Consider the following 20,842-nt stretch of genomic DNA (forward strand, 5'->3'; position numbering starts at 1 on the left):
TTTTGCCCTGGCTTCCCGTGCCTTTGGCGAAGTTTCTAGGAAGAAGTTGCTGTGGCTGAGGTCGAAGAGGTTGCTGCCTGTGATCTCCTTTAGGATTTTGATGGGCTCCTATCTCACGTTTAGGTCTTTCAACCATTTGGAGTCTATTTTTGTGTGTGGTGTAAGGAAATGGTCCAGTTTCATTCCTCTGCATGTGGCTGTCCAATTTTCCCAACACCATTTGTTGAAGACACTGTCTTTTTGCCATTGGACATTCTTTCCTGCTTTGTCAAAGATGAGTTGACCATAGATTTGAGGGTCCACTTCTGGGCTCTCGATTCTGTTCCATTGATTGATGTGTCTGTTTTTGTGCCAGTACCATACTGTCTTGATGATGACAGCTTTGTAATAGAGCTGGAAGTCCGGAATTGTGATGCCACCAGCTTTGCTTTTCTTTTTCAACATTCCTCTGGCTATTCGGGGTCTCTTCTGGTTCCATACAAATTTTGGGATTATTTGTTCCATTTCTTTGAAAAAAGTGGTTGGTATTTTGATGGGGATTGCATTGAATGTGTAGATTGCTCTAGGTAGCATTGACATCTTCACAATGTTGGTTCTCCCAATCCATGAGCATGGAATGTTTTTCCATTTCTTTATGTCTTCTTCAATTTCTTTCATGAGTACTTTATAGTTTTCTGAGTACAGATCCTTTGCCTCTTTGGTTAAATTTACTCCTAGGTATCTTATGGTTTTGGGTGCCATTGTAAATGGGATCGACTCCTTGATTTGTCTCTCTTCTGTCTTGTTGTTGGTGCATAGGAATGCCACTGATTTCTGTGCACTGATTTTATATCCTGCTACTTTACTGAATTCCTGTATGATTTTTAGAAGTTTTGGGGTGGAGTCTTTTGGGTTTTCCACATACAGTATCATATCATCTGCAAGGAGTGAGAGTTTGACTTCCTCTTTCCCGATTTGGATGCCTTTGATTTCTTTTTATTGTATGATTGCTGTGGCTAGTCCTTCTAATACTATGTTGAATAGCAGTGGTGATAGAGGATATCCCTGCTGCGTTCCTGACCTTAGGGGAAAAGCGCTCAGCTTTTCCCCATTGAGAATGATATTTGCTATAGTTTTTTCATAGATTGCTTTTATGATATTAAGGTATGTACCCTGTATCCCTATACTCTGAAGAGTTTTGATCAAGAAAGGATGCTGTACTTTGTCAAATGCTTTTTGTGCATCTATTGACAGGATCATATGATTCTCGTTCTTTCTTTTGTTAATGTAGTGTATCACGTTGATTGATTTGTGGATGTTGAACCATCCTTGCAGCCCAGGGATAAATCCCACTTCGTCATGGTGAATAATCCTTTTAATGAACTGTTGGATCCTATTGGTTAGTATTTTGGTGAGAATTTTTGCATCCATGTTCATCAAGGATATTGGTCTGTAATTCTCCTTTTTGATGGGGTCTTTGTCTGGTTTTGGGATCAAGGTAATGGTGGCCTCATAAAATGAATTTGTAAGTTTTCCTTCCATTTCTATTTTTGGAACAGTTTCAGGAGAATAGGTATTAATTCTTCTTTAAATGTCTGATAGAAATCCCCTGGGAAGCCTTCTGGCCCTGGGCTTTTGTTTGTTGGGAGATTTTTGATGACTGTTTCAATTTCCTTAGTGGCTATAGGTCTGTTCAGATTTTCTATTTCTTCCTGGTTCAGTTTTGGTAGTTGATACATCTCTAGGAATTCACCCATTTCTTCCAGATTATCTAATTTGCTGGCATAGAGTTGTCCATAATATGTTCTTATAATTGTTTGTATGTCTTTGGTGTTGGTTGTGATCTCTCCTCTTTCATTCATAATTTTGTTGATTTGGGTCATTTCTCGTTTCTTTTTGATAAGTCTGGCCAGAGGTTTATCAATCTTGTTAATTCTTTCAAAGAACCAACTCCTAGTTTCGTTGATCTGTTCTACTGTTCTTTTGGTTTCTATTTCATTGATTTCTGCTCTGATCTTTATTATTTCTCTTCTCCTGCTGGGTTTAGGCTTTATTTGCTGTTTTTTCTCCAGCTGCTTTAGGGGTAGGGTTAGGTTGTTTATTTGAGACCTTTCTTGTTTCTTGAGAAAGGCTTGTATTGCTATATACTTTCCTCTCAGGACTGCCTTTGCTTTATCCCAAAGATTTTGAACCATTGTGTTTTCATTTTCATTGGTTTCCATGAATTTTTTTAATTCTTCTTTAATTTCTTGGTTGACCCATTCTTTAGTAGGATGTTCTTTAGCCTCCATGTATTTGAGTTCTTTCCGACTTTCCTCTTGTGATTGAGTTCTAGTTTCAAAGCATTGTGGTCTGAAAATATGCAGGGAATAATCCCAATCTTTTGGTACCGGTTGAGACCTGATTTGTGCCCTAGGATGTGATCGATTCTGGAGAATGTTCCATGGGCACTAGAGAAGAATGTGTGTTCTGTTGCTTTGGGATGGAATGTTCTGAATATGTCTGTGAAGTCCATTTGGTCCAGTGTGTCATTTAAAGTCTTTATTTCCTTGTTGATCTTTTGCTTAGATGATCTGTCCATTTCAGTCAGGGGGGTGTTAAATTCCCCCACTATTATTGTATTGTTAATGTGTTTGCTTTTATTATTAATTGCCTTATGTAATTGGCTGCTCCCATGTTCAGGGCATAGATATTTACAATTCTCAGTTCTTCTTGTTGGATAGACCCTTTAAGTAGGATATAGTGTCCTTCCTCATCTCTTATTACAGTTTTTGTTTTAAAATCTAATTTGTCTGATATAAGGATTGCCACCCCAGCTTTCTTTTGGTGTCCATAATGGTAATGGTGTCCATTACCATTAGCATGGTAAATGGTTTTCCACCCCCTCATTTTCAATCTGGGGGTGTCTCTAGGTCTAAAATGAGTCTCTTGCAGACAGCATATTGATGGGTCTTGTTTTTTAATCCAATCTGATAGCCTGTGTCTTTTGATTGGGGCATTGAGCCCATTTACATTCAGGGTAACTATTGAAAGATATGAATTTAGTGCCATTGTATTGCCTGTAAGGTGATTGTGACTGTATATTGTCTGTGTTCCTTTCTGGTCTATGCTGCTTTTAGGCTCTCTCTTTGCTTAGAGGACCCCTTTCAATATTTCTTTCAGGGATGGTTTCATGTTTGCAAATTCCTTTAGTTTTTATTTGTTCTGGAAGCTTTTTATTTCTCCTTCTATTTTCAATGACAGCCTAGATGGATATATTATTCTTGGCTGCATATTTTTCTCGTTTAGTGCTCTGAAGATATCTTGCCAGTCCTTTCTGGCCTGCCAGGTCTCTTGGATAGGTCTGTTGCCAATCTAATATTTCTACCATTGTAGGTTACATATCTCTTCTCCTGAGCTGCTTTCAGTATTTTCTCTTTGTCTCTGAGACTCGTAAGTTTTACTATTAGATGTTGGGGTGTTGACCTATTTTTATTGATTTTGAGAGGGGTTCTCTGTGCCTCCTGGAGTTTAATGCCTGTTTCCTTCCTAACATTAGGGAAGTTCTCTGCTATAATTTGCTCCAATATACCTTCTGCCCCCCCCTCTCTCTCTTCTTCTTCTGGGATCCCAACTATTCTAATGTTTCTTCTTATCGTATCACTTATCTCTCGAATTCTGCCCTCGTGATCCTGTAGTTGTTTCTCTCTCTTTTTCTCAGCCTCTTTATGTTCCATCATTTGGTCTTCTATATCGCTGATTCTCTCTTCTGCCTCATTTATCCTAGCAGTTAGTGCCCCCATTTTTGATTGCACCTCATCAATAGCCTTTTTGATTTCGACTTGGTTAGATTTTAGTTTTATTTCTCCAGGAAGGGTTTCTCTAATAACTTCCACGCTTTTTTCAAGCCCAGCCAGTATCTTTAAAGTCATGATTCTGAGCTCTAGGTCCGACATTATACTAACGTCTGTATTGAGTAGGTCCGTGGCTGACGGTACTACCTCTTGTTCTTTTTGCTGAGGTGATCTTTTTCTTCTTGTCATTTTGTCCAGAGGAGAACAGATGAATGAGAGAACAAAATGCTAACAGGTTTACAACGTCCCCAGCAAATATACTGTATACAAATCAGAAAAGACCTGAAACCAGGGGAAAAGAAAGGGAAAGAAGGAAAAAAGAAAGAAAAAAAAAGAAGAAAAAAGATAAAAACAAAAACAGAACAATACAAAAAAAGCAGAATATGATCAAATATGATCAGGCTAGTGCATAGATCAGTGCCACACACTAGATTTTGGGCGTATTTTGGTCTGTTAGAAAAAAGTGCCTCCTAAAATTTTAAAGGAAGAAAGACATATATGTACAAAATAAGGGTTGATACAATGAAGGGATGGAAGATGACTGTAAAGATGAAAATTATAAAAGATTTTATATGAGGAATTGATAAGATAAGTTGTTTGAAAAAAAGAAGAAGATTTTTTAAAAAAAAGGAGAGAATGTTATCAGGCAGGAGACTAGAACGAAGCCATACACTAGTGATTTAGGGTATATTTTGATCTGTTAGAAGAAACTGTATCTCAAAATTTTAAAGAGAGAACATGTATATATATGCCCAAAATAAGGGTAACTACTATGAAGGGATAAAATATGACTCTAAAAATGAAAAATAAAAAATGTTTTTTTTTAAAAAGGGATTGATAAGATGTTGGTTGAAAAGGGAAAAATAAAAATTAAAAAAAACAGTTAAAAAAATTAACTTTGATGAACTAATGAATCATGGTAAAAAAAAGCCATGAATTCTATGTGCAGTATTCCCCTAGCGCTGGAGTTCTCCCGTTCTCCTTGATCAGTAAACTTGATCTTGGCTTGCTGGCTGTTCATGCTGATCTCCTGGGGGAGGGGCCTGTTGCTGTGGTTTCCAAAAGTCTTTGCTGGAGGTTGAATTGCCCCGCCCTGGTCGGTCCTGGCTAAGCAAGCTGCTCGGGTTTGCTCTCAGGAGCTTTTGTTCCCTGCAAGCTCTCGGTACAGCTTTGGAGGACCAGGGCGAAAATGGTGGCTTTCCAATCACCACCAGGAGGAGCTGAGAACTCGGGGCCCCACTCCTCAGTGCGCCCTCAGAGAAAAGCAGTCACTCCCGTCTCCCTGGTCTCTGGCCGCACTCTGTGCTCACCCGGCCTGTGACCGAGTGGTTCTATCTCTGGCACCTGACCCCTTGTGGAGTCTCCAAACCCAGCAGATCCCTGCGGTGCCTTCCCGCGCTGCTCCTCCCAGGGGAGAAAGGGGAGTCTCCCTGGCTCTGCTGCTTGTTGGGTCCCTGCTGGAGGAGCAGTGGCCCGACTGGGCTGCAGATCACAGTTTATGGTAACCCCGAGCTGAGAGCCCGCGACTCTGCTCCGTCTCTGCAGCTGGCTTCCCCGCTCCGATACCTGGGAGCTCGGCCGCACTCAGGCACCCCCGATCTTTCTGTGACCCCGAGGGTCCTGAGACCACACTGTCCTGGGAAGATTCCACCCCCCGGTTAGCCACTGCAGTGACGTCCCTCAGCGGAGCCGGCTTCTAAAAGTTCTGATTTTTTGCTCCACAGCTCTATCACTTGCCAGAAACAGCCAGCGGAGGCCCCCTCCCCTGCCGTCTAACCTCCCGAATATCACCTCGGATTCACTTCTCCGCACGTCCTACCTTCCAGTAAGTGGTCACTTCTCTGTTCAGAGAGTTGTTGCTACTCTCCTCTTCGATCTCCTGTTGAGTTCGTAGGTGTTCAAAATGGTTTGATCCCTATTAAGCTGAATTCCTGAGACCAGATGAAATCAAGTCTCCTACTCCTCCACCATCTTGCTTCACCCTCCTACATATATATCTTAATACACAGGAAAATTTCTAGAGGAAAACACACCAAACTGATAACAGTGATTACTGGGGAGGGGAGAAAAAAAAAACAGGTTAATTTTGTGTTAATTGTTTTCAAGGTGAATGATGTATTCATGTATTTGTTTAATTAGAAAAATAAATGGGGCTGGTGATGGGGTGATATATGGAACCCTATCTGCTCATTTATTTGGTAAACCTAAAGCTGCGGCAAAAGTCTATTAATCACTAAAATTACTGAAATTTTCTTTCAAAAAAAGCAGAGCTGTTTTTTAATAAACCTACAAAATATTACTTCAGAATGGCCAGCAGGATATGCTCCAGTTTCTCTTGCTAAAATTTATCCAGTGATGATACTCACCTTCCTCCTACCACCCATTCTGCACTTCTGCTGATCTGGTTTACTTGCCTATTGAGAACATTAGACTCCACTGTTCCAATAGGATTGAGGCCCTAGTTAATAAGTCCCTATCATACTATTGTTGCAATTTCTTAAACAGTTACATAAAATGGGAACACCCAGAAGCTTCATGTGTTGCAGACACATTTATTCCTGTTATGTAGCAACAGACTTATCTCCACACAATAATAGCTAGCTGTTCCTGCCAATAAACTTTCTTTGCCTGCTGATCTATGAGTTCAGATCTAGTAGACCCTTTACTGTGTCCTGAGAGAGGCATTCTACTTTCCCTCCTAGATAATCAGACCTCAAGTCCAACAGCACTTAAAGGTATATGGAAAAGCACAAATTCATGTGGATCTATGATGATAAAGGGGGGAGGATCCTTCTACCCCTTGCCTCCAAGACCCATGTTCTCTAGATAGTGGGGGAGAAGATACCATATAATGGCTATTGGCTTGAAATATCTATCTTATTCTTAAAGACTGTGCCCAAGTACTGAAAGATTCTATGTCCAGTTTGGTTTCTTAGTCATAGCTTCAAAAGGTCATTCTAACATCATTGGGCTTGCAGTTTCCAGGTCATCTGGTAGGACCAATAATTCTTGGTCATATTCCCATTGAATATCTACTTATAGAATGGATTCCTTAGTCTGAGATCTGTTATTTAAATAACATTTAGTGAGCCCTTGGGTAGTGCTGCTGGCGAAGACACTGAGCAGGAGAAGCAAGCCCATACCAAGAATACAGTTTTCTAATAAGGATTAATCACTACTCCTTCTAGGACCAAAGGGACCCAATACTCAGCTTGTCCCCAGGTGACTAGTCAATATTGAGAGATAGTGACCTTCTCTACATAGCCTCATCAAAATGTAAGCCTATGCAGCTTACAGGTTATTCAGCAGTGGCAATAACTAGGTAAGTTTTGGTGAGAGGAAACTCATGCTGTCGGGCCCATGCCAATAACCTCCTTTCTTGACATCATGAATACTTCATTGGTTCAGGAAGCAGTAGAGTAGCTAAGGACAGAAGCTGGTTGACTTCAAATAGACAAGTTAATCATTTTATCTTGTTCAGTATCTTTCAATGTCTTATGAACATTGACATGAGACATTCAGATCATTCTACTGATCAAATGACATGCCCCTTTCTGAGAACTTTATATTCATTCTTCCATTCTCATTTCTTGCAGACATCTGGCCAAATATCAAAACCATTTGCTTAGAAGTCCCTGCATATCCTTGCCTCAGGCCACTTTCCTTCCAATACAGGGTTAGATATGCAGGAATGCTTTGGAGATATTGCAGGTAAGGCTGCACACCACTGCAATAAAGTGAGTCAAATGAATTTTTCAGTTTCCCAATGCATATAAGCTGTTCACACATACTCAGTCTACTAAGCGTACATACCTTAATTTATCGTTAAATGCTAACCATTTGTGCTTTCAAGGAGTCAAAATTTTGCTGGTGGAAGGTTTTGCCTTGATGGTTGCTGACTGATCAGAGTGGTGGTTGTTGAAGGTTGAGGCAGCTGTGGGCATTAAGACTGAAACTTGGCACATCAATTGTCTCTCTCATGAGTGATTTCTCTGCAGCACATAATAACCTATGCTGGCATTTTACTCACAGTAGAACTTCTTTCATAACTGGAGTTCATCCTCTCAAAACCTGTCACTGTTTTATCAACTAAGTTTATGTAATATTCTAAATCTTTTGTCCCTTCAACAATCTTCACAGCATCTTCCCCAGGAGTAGATTCCATCTCAAACTTTTTTTTTTTAAACAAACTTCTGTTAAAGTTTGATCATGAGACTGCAGCAATTCAGCCACCTGTTCAGACTCTACTTCTAGTTCTCTTGCTCTTTCCACCACACTGAAGTTATCTTCACTGAACTCTTAAACTTCTGTTATCCATGAGGGTCGAAATCCACTTCTTCCAAACTCCTATTAATGTTTTGACCTCTTCCTATGAATCACAAATGTTCCATCTAAGATAGTCCTCTTTCCAGAAGGCTTTTCATGGGAGGAATCACTATCCACAGCAGCTATGCCCTTATGAAATGTATTTCTTAAATAGTAAGACTTGAAAATCAGAATCACTTTTTGATCCATGGGCTGCAGAATAGATATAGTGTTAACAGGGAAGAAAACACTAATCTCCTTGAACACCTCCATCAGAGCTCTTGGGAGACCGGGTGTATTGTCAATGAGCAGTAATATTTTCAAAGGGATCTTTTCCTTGAGCAGTAGTTCTCAGTGGGTTTAAAATTTCAGTAAACCATGTTATAAACAGATGTGCTGTTCTGGGCTCTGTTCCAATTACAGAGCATAGAAAGAAGAGTTAGCATAATTCTTAAGGGCTCTGGGATTTTCAGATTTTCAGACTATTGGCTTCAAATTCAAGTCATTGGCTGCAGTAGTCCCTAACAAGGGAGTCAATCTGTTTTTCAGGAGCTCTGAAACCATACCTGTCTTCGCTTCTCTAGCTATGAAAGTCCTAGATGTCATCTTCTAATAGAAGGTGGTTTTTCTATGTTGAAAGCCTATTTTTTTAAATTTTATTGTTAGTCACCATACAATACATCATTAGTTTTTGATGTGATGATCCACGATTCATTGTTTTTGTATAACACCCAGGGCTCCATGCAGTACGTGCCCTCCTTAACACCCATCACTGAGCTAACCTATCCCACCCCCCTCCCCTCTAAAACCCTCAGTTTGTTTCTCAGAGTCCATAGTCTCTCATGGTTTTTCTCCCCCTCCAATTCCCCCCCCTTTTATTCCTTCCTTCCCCTAATGTCCTCCATGCTATTCCTTATGTTCCACAAATAAGTGAAACCATATGATAATTGACTTTCTCTGCTTGACTTATTTCACTTAGCATAATCTCCTCCAGTTCCATCCAGTTGGGTATTGTTGATGCAAAATCATCTTTCCTGATGGTTGAGTAATATTCCTTTGTATATATAGACCACATTTTCTTCATTCATCTGTTGGAGGGGATCTCGGCTCTTTCCACAGTTTGGCTATTGTGGACATTGGTGCTCTGAACATCGGGGTGCATGTGGCCCATCTTTTCACTACATCTGTGTCTTTGTGGGTAAATACCCAGGAGTGCAATTGCTGGGTCATAGGATTGTTCTATTTTTAATTTTTTGAGGAAGCTCCACACTGTTTTCCAAAGTGGCTGTACCAACTTGCATTCCCACCAACAGTGTAAGAGGGTTCCCCTTTCTCCACAACCTCTCCAACAATTGTTTCTTGCCATGTCATTTTTTGCCATTATAACTGGTGTAAGGTGGTATCTCAATGTGGTTTTGATTTGAATTTCCCTGATGGCTAATGATGAACATTTTTTCATATGTCTATTAGCCTTTTGTATGTCTTCTTTGGAGAAGCATCTGTTCATGTCTTCTGCCCATTTTTTGACCTGACTATTTATTTTTTGGGTGTTGAGTTTGAGAAGTTCTTTATAGATCTTGGATACCAGCCCTTTGTCTGTAATGTCATTTGCAAAGATCTTCTCCCATTCTGTGGGTTGCCTCTTTGTTTTGTTGACTGTTTCCTTTGCCATGCAGAAGCTTTTTATCTTGATGAAGTCCCAGAAGTTCATTTTTGCTTTTGTTTCCCTTGCCTTTGGAGACGTGTCTTGAAAGAATTTGCTGTGGCCAATGTCAAAGAGGCTACTGCCTATGTTCTCCTTAGGATTTTGATGGATTTCTGTCTCACATTGAGGTCTTTCATCCATTTTGAGTTTATCTTTGTGAATGGTGTTAGAGAATGGTTGAGTTTCATTCTTCATGTGGCTGTCCAATTTTCCCAGCACCATTTATTGAAGAGATGGTCTTTTTTCCATTGTATATTTTTTCCAGCTTTGTCAAAGATTATTTGACCATAGAGTTGAAGGTCTGTATCTGGGCTCTCTATTCCATTGACCTATGTGTCTGTTTTTGTGCCAGTACCATGCTGTCTTGGTGATCACTGCTTTGTAATATAGCTTGAAATCAGGCAACGTGATGCCCCCAGCTTTGTTTTTCTTTTTCAACATTTCCTTGGTGATTCAGGGTCTTTTCTGATTCCATACAAATTTTAGGATTGTTTTTTCCAGCACTTTGAAAAATGTCATTGGAATTTTGATCGGGATGGTGTTGAAAGTGTAGATTGCTCTGGGTAGCATAGACATTTTAACAATTTTCATTCTTCTGATCCATGAGCATGGAATATTTTTCCATCCTTTTGTGTCTTCAATTTCTTTCATGAGTGTTCTGTAGTTCCTAGAGTATAAATCCTTTACCTCTTTGGTTAGGTTTATTCCGAGGTATCTTATGGGTTTTGGTGCTATTGTAAATGGAATCAATTCTCTAATTTCTCTTTCTACAGTTACATTGTTAGTGTATAGGAAAACAACTGATTTCTGTGAGTTTATTTTTTTTTTATTTTTGTATGCTCCTACATTTTGGAATTGTATGAGTTCTAGTAACTTAGGGGTGGAGTATTTTGGATTTTTCACATAAAGTATGTCATCTGCAAAGAGTTTGACTTCTTTGCCAATTTGAATACCTTTTCTTTTTGTTGTCTGATTGCTGTTGCTAGGACTTCTAGTACTATGTTGAACAATAGTGACAAGAGTGGGCATCCTTGTCGTGTTCCTGATCTTAAGGGAAAGGCTCTCAGCTTTTCCCCATTGAGAATGTTTGCTTTGGGTTTTTCATAGATGGATTTTATGAACATGAGGAATGTTCCCTCTATCCCTATACTCTGAAGAGTTTTAATCAGGAAAGGATGCTGTATTTTGTCAAATGCTTTTTCTGCATCAATTGAGAGGACCATATGGTTCTTCTCTCTCCTCTTATTAATGTCTATTTAGTGTAGCCACTTCCTTAATTATCCTAGCTAGATCTTGATAAGTTGCTGCAGCTTCTACATCAGCACTTGCTGTTTCATCTTACATGGTTTCTAAAGCCTTATGAACCACTTCTAAAACCACCTCCCTCACCTTCAGCCTTCACAGAATTGAAGAGTTAGGGCCTTGTTCTGGATTAAACTGTGATCTTAAGGGAATGTTGTGGTTGATTTGATCTCTATCCAGACCACTGAAACTTTCTCCATATCGCCAATAAGGCTGTTTCACTTATTTGTGTGTTCACTGGAGTTGTACTCTTAATTTCCTTCAAGAGCTTTCACTTTGCTAACTGATACAAGAGGCCTAACTTTTGGCTTGTTGTAGCTTCTAAGCTTAATATTGTGCAGTTTTGACTTAGTGAGAGATATGTGCCCTTTCACTTCAATAGTTAGAGGCCATTGTAGGGTTATTAACTGGCCTAATCTAATACTGTATCTCTGGGATTAAGAGGGAATACCTGAGAGGCCAGTTGGAGCCGTCAGAACAGTTTGCAGTCTCATGGGCATGGTTCATGCCATTCCAAAACAATTACAATGATAACATCAAAGATTATCAATCACAGATCACTGTAACAGATGTAATATTTCAAACTTCATTATAAGAACTACAAAATGTGACACTAACGGACTAGTGATATTTGGGAGAAAGGGAATGGCACCAATAGACTTGGTTGATGCAGGGTTACCACAAAACTTCAGTTTTTTTTTTTTTTAACTACGAAGCACAATAAAACAAAGTGTAGTAAGATGATGTATGTCTGTATTCTCTGAGCTTCTGTCCACTAAGAGGCTTTCCCCTTATCAGTGTTATTTCAGACTATGCCATAGTACACCTATAATACAACTATGGACATTCTGCTAGCACCTTCAATGAGCTTTGCACTGGAGTCATATTTTTGTTTTTCTTTTTCCTCCTGTTGGTTGACTGTAAGAAACTACTCCCCATGAGGCGATGGGTGTGAACTTGGGGAAAGAGGTAAGTGATACTGGGTCTGGACCACAAGCTTATGTAATTTGTGCCCTCAAGACTTCACATTCCACCTGAATGTATTATGTCCATTTTAAAATACTTCCTACTTTGCCCACCCAACCTTGTGATTTGGTGCATCTGTCTGTATTAGCTCATTATGGCCAGTACCCAGTCACTTAGAAGTCACAAAGATAGATGCCTTAGTCTTCAAGGGCCCAGCAGTGTGTCAGGAGCTCTTCTATGACTAAATAGTTCCATGCTGCAATTAACATGACTGTTTCAGAAACCTTAAGGCTTTCAAACTGTGGCTTGCTAGATATTCCCTATTGCTGTTTGTACCAAAGCTATCCCTTATTGGAACTGGTTGGGTTCCATAGACCAAGTGACAGAACAGCTGGCACAGTAGCCTCAATTTCCTTACAGAGCTGTCTATCTCTAGGCCCATTTGAAACTTGTTTTTTTTTTCTTATTGAAACTTGCACCTTCAGCATAACCTGACAAATATATTGGAACAATGTTCCCAAGTGTCATATGCTGCTTCTATCTAAAAGCCCAGCAAATTTTGTCACTTTCTCTGGCAGTAGGGAGTACAAGGTCTGATACTGTGTCCTTTATCTCCAAAGTCCTGGTATATATCAGATGACTGGAATCTTAAAATCCTCACATATGGGAACACTTTAACTTGGTAGGGTTTCTCTTGACACCTGGCATGTCTTTCTAGGGCAGGCAGGGAACTTGTTACTCCTGTCACCAGATCTGATTTGCATGGCCTCAACATAAAGGACTAATATGATATCTTGTGGTAGGTCAGGGTGATCAGGATCTTATGGCCTATATAGCCAAAGAGTAGGAAAGTTAATGGACTTTTAAGGCTTTGAAGCTGTACTGTTGACCTCCCCACACAAATATAAACTGCTTCAAATCATCTCATGGGGATTGAGAACCTTCCTGCCATGCTCCTAGAGCATATCACATGCATGTCATATTGGTTTTATCAAAGATACCACATCTAGCAAAGCAGCTGCAGTTGGGGATCACATGGAGAACTAACCTTTATCAACATCTGCCATGATGCATCTTGTTTAAAGACCATAAATGAGATGCAGTGCTAGTGATTTTGAGTCTTTGGTACTATTTCTCTGTAGTGTCATCCCAGAATTCAGTATTACTTAGAATCGGTATGCTGGAAGGAATAATTCCAAGCCCTTGAAATTGTTCCTCTCCATGCCTTTACACCCTAGGCTAAGGAACCAATTGAGTAATTCTAGATTCAGGTCTATCCATCCTCAGTATGCATTCCTAGACTCAGGAAATACTTTATTAGGTGAAGCTATGTCTCTGGAACCACTGGACTATGTGAGACTGACCTGAGTTACAACTCTTACCTGGCCTCTACTTTGAAGGAACATCGCAGCATTTTAAGTCTTTGTCTGAGTTTTAGTTCTGATGTTAAGTAGCCTCTTGTGTACAACTTTGGTAAATGGCCTTGACAAAGGTTTAAAATAGTTACAGCATACTTACAGCATTCCAGAAACATCCTTCAGTGAGATCCAGTTTATTATCTTCAAGCAGTGGGGTCTTGGTTTGAAGACTGCTTTAGATCTGGCAAGTAGGTGAAGAATCAGGATTTCACACTTCTGTGGTTAATACCATCCTTCCCAGCTCCTGGGATTCTCCCTGCCCCCAATCTACAATTCAAATATTCCAGTCATCTGAACATCTTCCTTGAACGTTAGGAATATCATTGTATACTAGCCATGATCAAAGTTTTCTGCAAGTCAGGATACACCAGTGGCTACACCAGGCTTTCTGCTCATTAGAATAATTTCTTTGCCTCTAAAGGCTAAGTGCCAATTCTGGTTGCTATCCCCATCTATACTAGGGATTCCTGTTTCAGAGCAACTTCTATCTCCTTTCTGGCCTACAGGGGACAGACAGCCCGCACTAAGCTCATAAACAATTACTTTTCCTCTTAAATGCTATGTCCTCTGAACCTACTAGAAGGAATGCAATCAGCTGGTGGGTATATTACATATATTGTGTATATTATGTTAAGACTGGTCTTACCCTGCTGAGCATCTAAGCCTTGCCAGTGTACTCAGATAGTTCTGGAACTTCTACCTTAGTTGTTAAAAGTCATCAAGATGTTGAAGCTTCAAGGAAGCATAAGACCAGTTTTGGGTGTCATTTTCAGGATGTTAAATCCCATATAATGGTGGTATACCATTCTATCCAGCTTTTTAATCAGCCCACCCCCTTTCTAACACCCTCAAGATCTACTTTCCAATTCCTGTTGACACAGATTAGGTAATAGAAATATTTCATTGAATGTTTACTTCTTCCTAAAGCAAGCTTATTTTCCTCTTCAGGCTATGCTAACAGCCAGCCCTAGTTATTTGCCTTAATGAAATGAGAAAGGGAGAGGAATGACTTTGATGACAAGCATTATCTTGTAAGTGTTTCAAGTGAGATCTTAGGAGAATCTCTGGGCAATGGGCAGTGGATCTCCACTTGCAGGTGAAAGGGTCTGCTTCTGCCATCCTGGAGGTTTCAGAGAAATCTGGTCCCATATTCTTGGGCTCACCTACTTAGGATAACCCTGACCCAGGTCTCAGAGTCCTACTCCTCCCTTATTGGGTTTTTGTCTGTAGTACAGAGGACCTGCTAGTAGCATACATCTAATCTTTTGCAACTCTGCTATTCAAGCCCAGAATCTAATTATTGTAGCCCTTTAGTGTAAGATAAAAGGGTCTCTAAGATTGCCATATAGGCCCTGGCTGTCACCACATGCCCTGAGTTCAGTCGACAGCTAAGAGTCTGTCCTCTTTCCTTTCAGGTTTCTAAAGCAGTTAGCAAGTACCAGCCAACTCTTACTATTGTTCCCATACTGTAGAAGTGCTAGAACTGTTGCAAACCCCAAACATTTCCCCTTTATTCTGTGCCTTCTCCAAATACATCATAGGTGAGTCTCAACTGTGATACTGCATTATACTGGCAGCTATCACCAGCCCACCTACCAACAGCATTGTAATACTTATTCCCAATGTTCTAGTTACAAATTGCTATCCTAAAAGTTTTCTCTCTAGGGCCTCTTCTGTTCTGTAGCTCAGCTTCCTTGAAAGCAGAACCCAAGACCAAGACTTCAATGTAAGTGGTCTATTTGAAGATGAATTCCAAACAGTAGGTGTGAAGAAACCAAAGCATGAAAAGGAAAGCATTGTGGTTTCTGCCATGGGCAATGGGAACTTGATTCCTCTGAAATCTCCTGAAATGTATAGGATGCCTTGCAGCACTGTCAGCCAGAAACCTGGGAAGCAGGGACCTCTCTTACCTAATGGACTTTTGCATTCTGTTGATAGATGGTTGCTCTCAAGTATTTAGCCTGAGAGGTGTTGGGTGGCTCACTGGAAACAGACCTCAGGCAAGAAGTAGATTCACCTCAGTCATGTTCCCTGTGTATCAATCTCCACTCCCATGGCACTACAGCTAAAATCGGCAATGGGCAGGGGGTATATGACAACAGATATGTTAAGTTGTATATGCTTCTAGTATTTCAATAAACATTTGAAAGTTATGGACTACTTCCAAATCTTACCCTTGTTATGTATCATCTTAGCATAGCCTTGAATAAGAATGTTCTCTTGGCCATGAGTAACATGTAAGCCAGTCACAGAAAAAAATCAATGAGTCTATGAGAATGCTGTAAACATTACAATGGAAAATATTCAAAGCCAAAAAAATATGTATTTTTTTCTATCTTAAATACATAAAAACTAGATAGCTCATCCTGTCTCTCCCAGGAAAAGGAAGGAACCTAGTAGACAACTTGGAGAATAGAAGGACTCTGTGGGTCAGTGGCTAAGTGTTGGGGAAGGTCATCAAAGACATGACTACCAGTTGCCCCATGAGCTGGACCTGGGTCCTCAGACTCCTCACCACCATGGCCTTGGAATGTGGGTTTCACTTGCCTTTTCTACCTACAGATGCTACTCCAAGGACCTAGTCTTTAGATAATAATATGGTGTTGAATACCTGCATGGTATAAATGACTGAAAGAAGTTAAGGCTTCTTTTATAAATTTTAAGATTTGGGGGAGTGAGGGGATCTGTTTGTCTTGCTGATGTACAAAACAAGCCTCATATGAGTTCCCTTTGTTAAAACTGCCTCCTACCAAACTGGAGTGACCTGCCTCTTTACTCTTTCTGCCCTCTGCATATGGGGGAGGTTTCAGATTATACCTAGGAATCTCCCTAGAGTTTTGTGAATTGCCATCAAGGTGGAGGACACCCCTTTCTGGGAGGGGATGTATTATCTATTAACAGATGAGGGGAGTTTGTGGGCTCCAGAGACTTACCAGAGGAGGGGAGAGGCTATGAGCCTCAAGGTTTATCCAGTTTTACTTTTCTAACCACATCTAAGTTACTTGTCTGGTTTAGGGTTGGAGTAGGAAGGATGCTTCCAACTTAAGGGGGTGAAAGAGAAATAGCCTGTGTCTCCTGGGTTTCAATATGTCCCTTCACAGAGCTCTTGGCTCCATGCCTTGGGAAGATGGTGAGGGAGCTAGATGTAAAGAAGACCCTGGAGACAAGAGCTAAGGTGGGAGTTTTCTGCTTTCCTGCCCCCCCCACACCCAGGCTGTGAGTGGGGCTGACCCAAAGCAGGGAAGTAGGGGGGAAGGAGGGTGAGGAGAGGTTAGAACTGGGGGAAAAGGTCTTCTTGTATCAACCTAGTCACAACTTTCTGCTCCAAGCTCTGCCCACTTCTTCTGAGCCTTACTCACAAGTAGGATAGCTAGGATCTCAGTAGAAGGGCTGCCCTAGAATAAATATCCCCATTCAACTGGCCAATGTCCATGCTTATCTGGACCATACTTCTTCCCTCAGCACTTGGTGCTTACTCTTTCAGGAACCTGAGGTATTTCTGGGGGCTTATGGAAAGGCATTAACTGAGGCAACCCTGTGCCCCAGGATCTGAAGTGAGAAGTGCAGTGAAAGGTCTTGGGAACCTCCAATTGCATTTCTTCAGTCTACTGGGGCAGAGGCTGTGGGTGCTGAACTTGGATCTACCCCACTGCTTGCTTACCTACTTGCCCACTTTCATAGGGTAAATAAACACTTTTATGCATAGACATAAACATTATAAACTTATTTCTTGCACTGGCTATGACTTCTAACAAGGTGTTGGATAGAAGTAGTTGTTGCCTTCTAATCTTGAGGAAAACACTTAATATTTCACAACCAAGGATTTCACAAGCCACAGGTAATTTTATGAACATTCTTCCAGTTGGGAAGATTGTCTCCTATTTCCAGTTTGCTGAATAATTGTAATGAATGGATATTAAATTTTGACATGCTTTTCCTGCATCAGAGCTATGATTTCTCTCCTGTTAGTATGGTGAATTGATTTTTTTTTTCTTTCATGTTAAACTAACCTGGCATTCCTGGGATAAGTTTTACATAGTTGTGATAGTTTTATACTTGGATTTAATTTAAGAGGTTAAGGATCTTTGAAATACTTTGAGGCATCTTGATTATAGTTTTCTTGCAATACTTTTTTCAATTATATCAAGGTTATTCTGGCTTTAAAACCAATTGATGTATTCCATTCTGAGTTTATGCAGAATCACTTCTGTGTCTGATACATGGTGAATTCTATAAATTGAGGAAATGTGATAGTCCAGCTTTTACAAGAAGGATGCCAAGACTGGATTAACCATGGAAGAAACTCACTGGGGGAAACGTGTAAGAAAATGGAAAGAGTCAAAGGCTGGAGAACTGTCAGACTGCAAAAGAAGTCTGGCCTCAAGTGAATGGAGAGGGAATGAAGTTTGGGTAGAATGGTCTTAGGCTACACTGAGTCAAGCAAAAGCTGCTTGTCAGGAGTCCCACCTCTCCCAGGAACAGACCATTAGTTATACCTGCCATTATTGATCAATGCCTGGGAGTAGCCATGAAAAGTGTAGCCTTGGTACAATGGAGTGATAGGTTTTAGAGCATTGTAGTGTGGGACCATGGTTAGTCATGCTCCCTGCAGTCAGATCTGAGATGTATTCCCTTGGTTGTCACAGAATACTTGTCTACTTATCATATTTGTCTCTGCCATGGCCTAGGAATTGAAGGGCAGACCTAACTGAGTAGTATACTACTGTTCTAGATCATCTCTTCCCAGACCCCCACCATGGGAGCTGGAGCCAGATGCTTGGAAATGAGGTGGACTTGAGCACAGCATGTTCTCTAGCATCAACTTACAGTTGATAACACAGCCCAGGCATACCAGATCTTCTAGATTCTAGGTAGTTGCCACGATCAGGGCTGGTGTCTTCCTGACTAAGAGCGAGAAAGAAGAGCAAAGATAGTAGCAATCTAGGACAACACTGGAGCCTCAGTATTGGGTAGGTAGACTTGGGCAAGATTGGCATTGGTGGAAAGCCTAGTCTGTGGGGCCCACATGTACTTGGCACTGGTCGTCTGATAGCTCCTCCAGCAACAGGCTTTTATATCTTGACACCAACTTATTCATAATGTTCCTGGCCTTGAGGAAGATGAACTATAGGCAGCTTCTATCAGCTGAGATGGTAGGTCTCTTTCATGAAGCTCAAGATGACCCACAAATTTTCTCCCCTCAGGTCATGATCTCAGGGTCCTGGGATCAAGCCCCATGTTGGGCTCTGCACTCAGTGGGAAGTCTAAGGATTCTCTCCCTCTGCCCCTCCCCCAGCTCACATGTGTGCACCCTAAAATAAATCTTTGGGGTGCCTGGATAGCACAGTTGGTTGGGTATCTAGCTCTGTTTCAGCTCAGGTCATGATCTCATGATCTCAGGGTCATGAGATCTGGCTCTGCACTCAGCATGGAGTCTGTTTGTCCCTCTCCCTCCCTCTCTGCCTGTCCCTCCCCCCCATTCATGTGTGCTCACTCACTCTCTCCCCCTCCCAAATAAAATCCTTCAAAAAAAAACTCTCTAAAACAAACAAACAAACAAACAAACAAACAAAAAAACGGCAGCCAGAGATGCTTTTTTGTGCAGCCCTTACCATCCTGACTGGTCTGGTTCAGTTATGGTTGCAGGGTATTAGAGAATGAGGAGCTGTTCTTGTTTCCTGGCTTCCTCTGGCATGACCTGTGGTACTTCTGGTATAGGGTGCCCAAGGCTTATTGTTAGTTCTTACTGATGTCAGACTAAAACAGTTAAATGCTTAACACAACTCTCAAGGAATTGGCTTGGCTTGTAGTCTCCTACCTTGCAAGACAGGTAGAATCCCCCCAAATAGTTGCAAGTCAGATCCAATAATTTATTCTTCATCCCAATTTAGGCATTGGTTCACTCTGATCTAGAAGAGGACATACCAATGAGAATGGTGCCAGGTGTCAAAGCATCTCTTGGATTTCCTTGTGTAACTAGTCAATCCTTGCTGTCAGATGGATTATCTGTGCCCCGACTTGTCTGCCTTGCCAAATAGTAGAAGGTAATTGAGAAGTGCTTAGAATGTGTCTTATTTTTGTATTGCCAGGCACAAGATATGGTTCAGCATCCTAATAATAAAACAGCTGTACTCTAAGGTATGAATCTAAGTTTTGACTCTCGTAAAAAATATATAATAACAACAATAACTTAGCAATAAGAGTCAGACCAATGGACAGTAGGCCCTGCTTCATGTCCTAGAAGAAGGCTGTCACCTTCAAGGTAGATTAGGAGCAGAGTTCCTTTTTCACGTGGACTTTGCTGGTGTAAAGGATGTTGTCCCAGTCCCAGGGGCTAGGTTTGTCCTTGAAATTGTACTGAGAACACAGTTTGGTGGACCCTCAGGTTGGAGCCCCTTGGGCTTTCAGCACTTAGCAGTTGATAGGGGCAAAACTAGTGCCAGACAAAAGAACAGTAGAACAGATCAACGAAACTAAGAGCTTGTTCTTTGAAAGAATTAACAAGATTGATAAACCCCTGGCCAGACTTATCAAAAAGAAAAGAGAAATGACCCAAATCAACAAAAGCATGAACGAAAGAGGAAAGATCACAACCAACACCAAAGAAATACAATTATAAGAACATATTATAAGCAACTTTATGCCAGCAAATTAGATAACCTGGAAGAAATGGGTGCATTCCCAGAGATGTATCAACTACCAAAATTGAACCAGGAAGAAATAGAAAACCTAAACAGACCTAAAACCACTAAGGAAATTGAAGCAGTCATCAAAAATCTCCCAAAAAACAAAAGCCCAGGGCCAGAAGGCTTCCCAGGGGAATTCTACCAAACATTTCAAGAAGAATTAATACCTATTCTCCTGAAATTATTCCAAAAAATAGAAATGGAAGGAAAACTTCCAAATTCATTTTATGAGGCCAGCATTACCTTGATCCCAAAACCAGACAAAGACCCCATCAAAAAGGAGAACTACAGACCAATATCCTTGATGAATATGGATGCAAAAATTCTCACCAAAATACTAGCCAGTAGGATCCAACAGTACATTAAAAGGATTTTTCAACACGACCAAGTGGGATTTATCCCTGGGCTGCAAGGTTGGTTCAACATCTGCAAATCAATCAATGGGATACAATATATTAACAAAAAAAAGAACAAGAATCATATGATCCTCTCAATAGATGCAGAAAACGCGTTTGACAAAGTACAGCATCCTTTCTTGATCAAAACTCTTCAGAGTATAGGGATAGAGGGTACATACCTCAATATCATAAAAGCCATCTATGAAAAACCTACAGCGAATATCATTCTCAATGGGGAAAAGCTGAGAGC

Source organism: Callorhinus ursinus, unplaced genomic scaffold (assembly GCF_003265705.2).
Source record: "Callorhinus ursinus isolate GAN/ISIS: 27379988/994484 unplaced genomic scaffold, GSC_fseal_2.0 scaffold59, whole genome shotgun sequence".
NCBI lineage: Eukaryota > Metazoa > Chordata > Mammalia > Carnivora > Otariidae > Callorhinus > Callorhinus ursinus.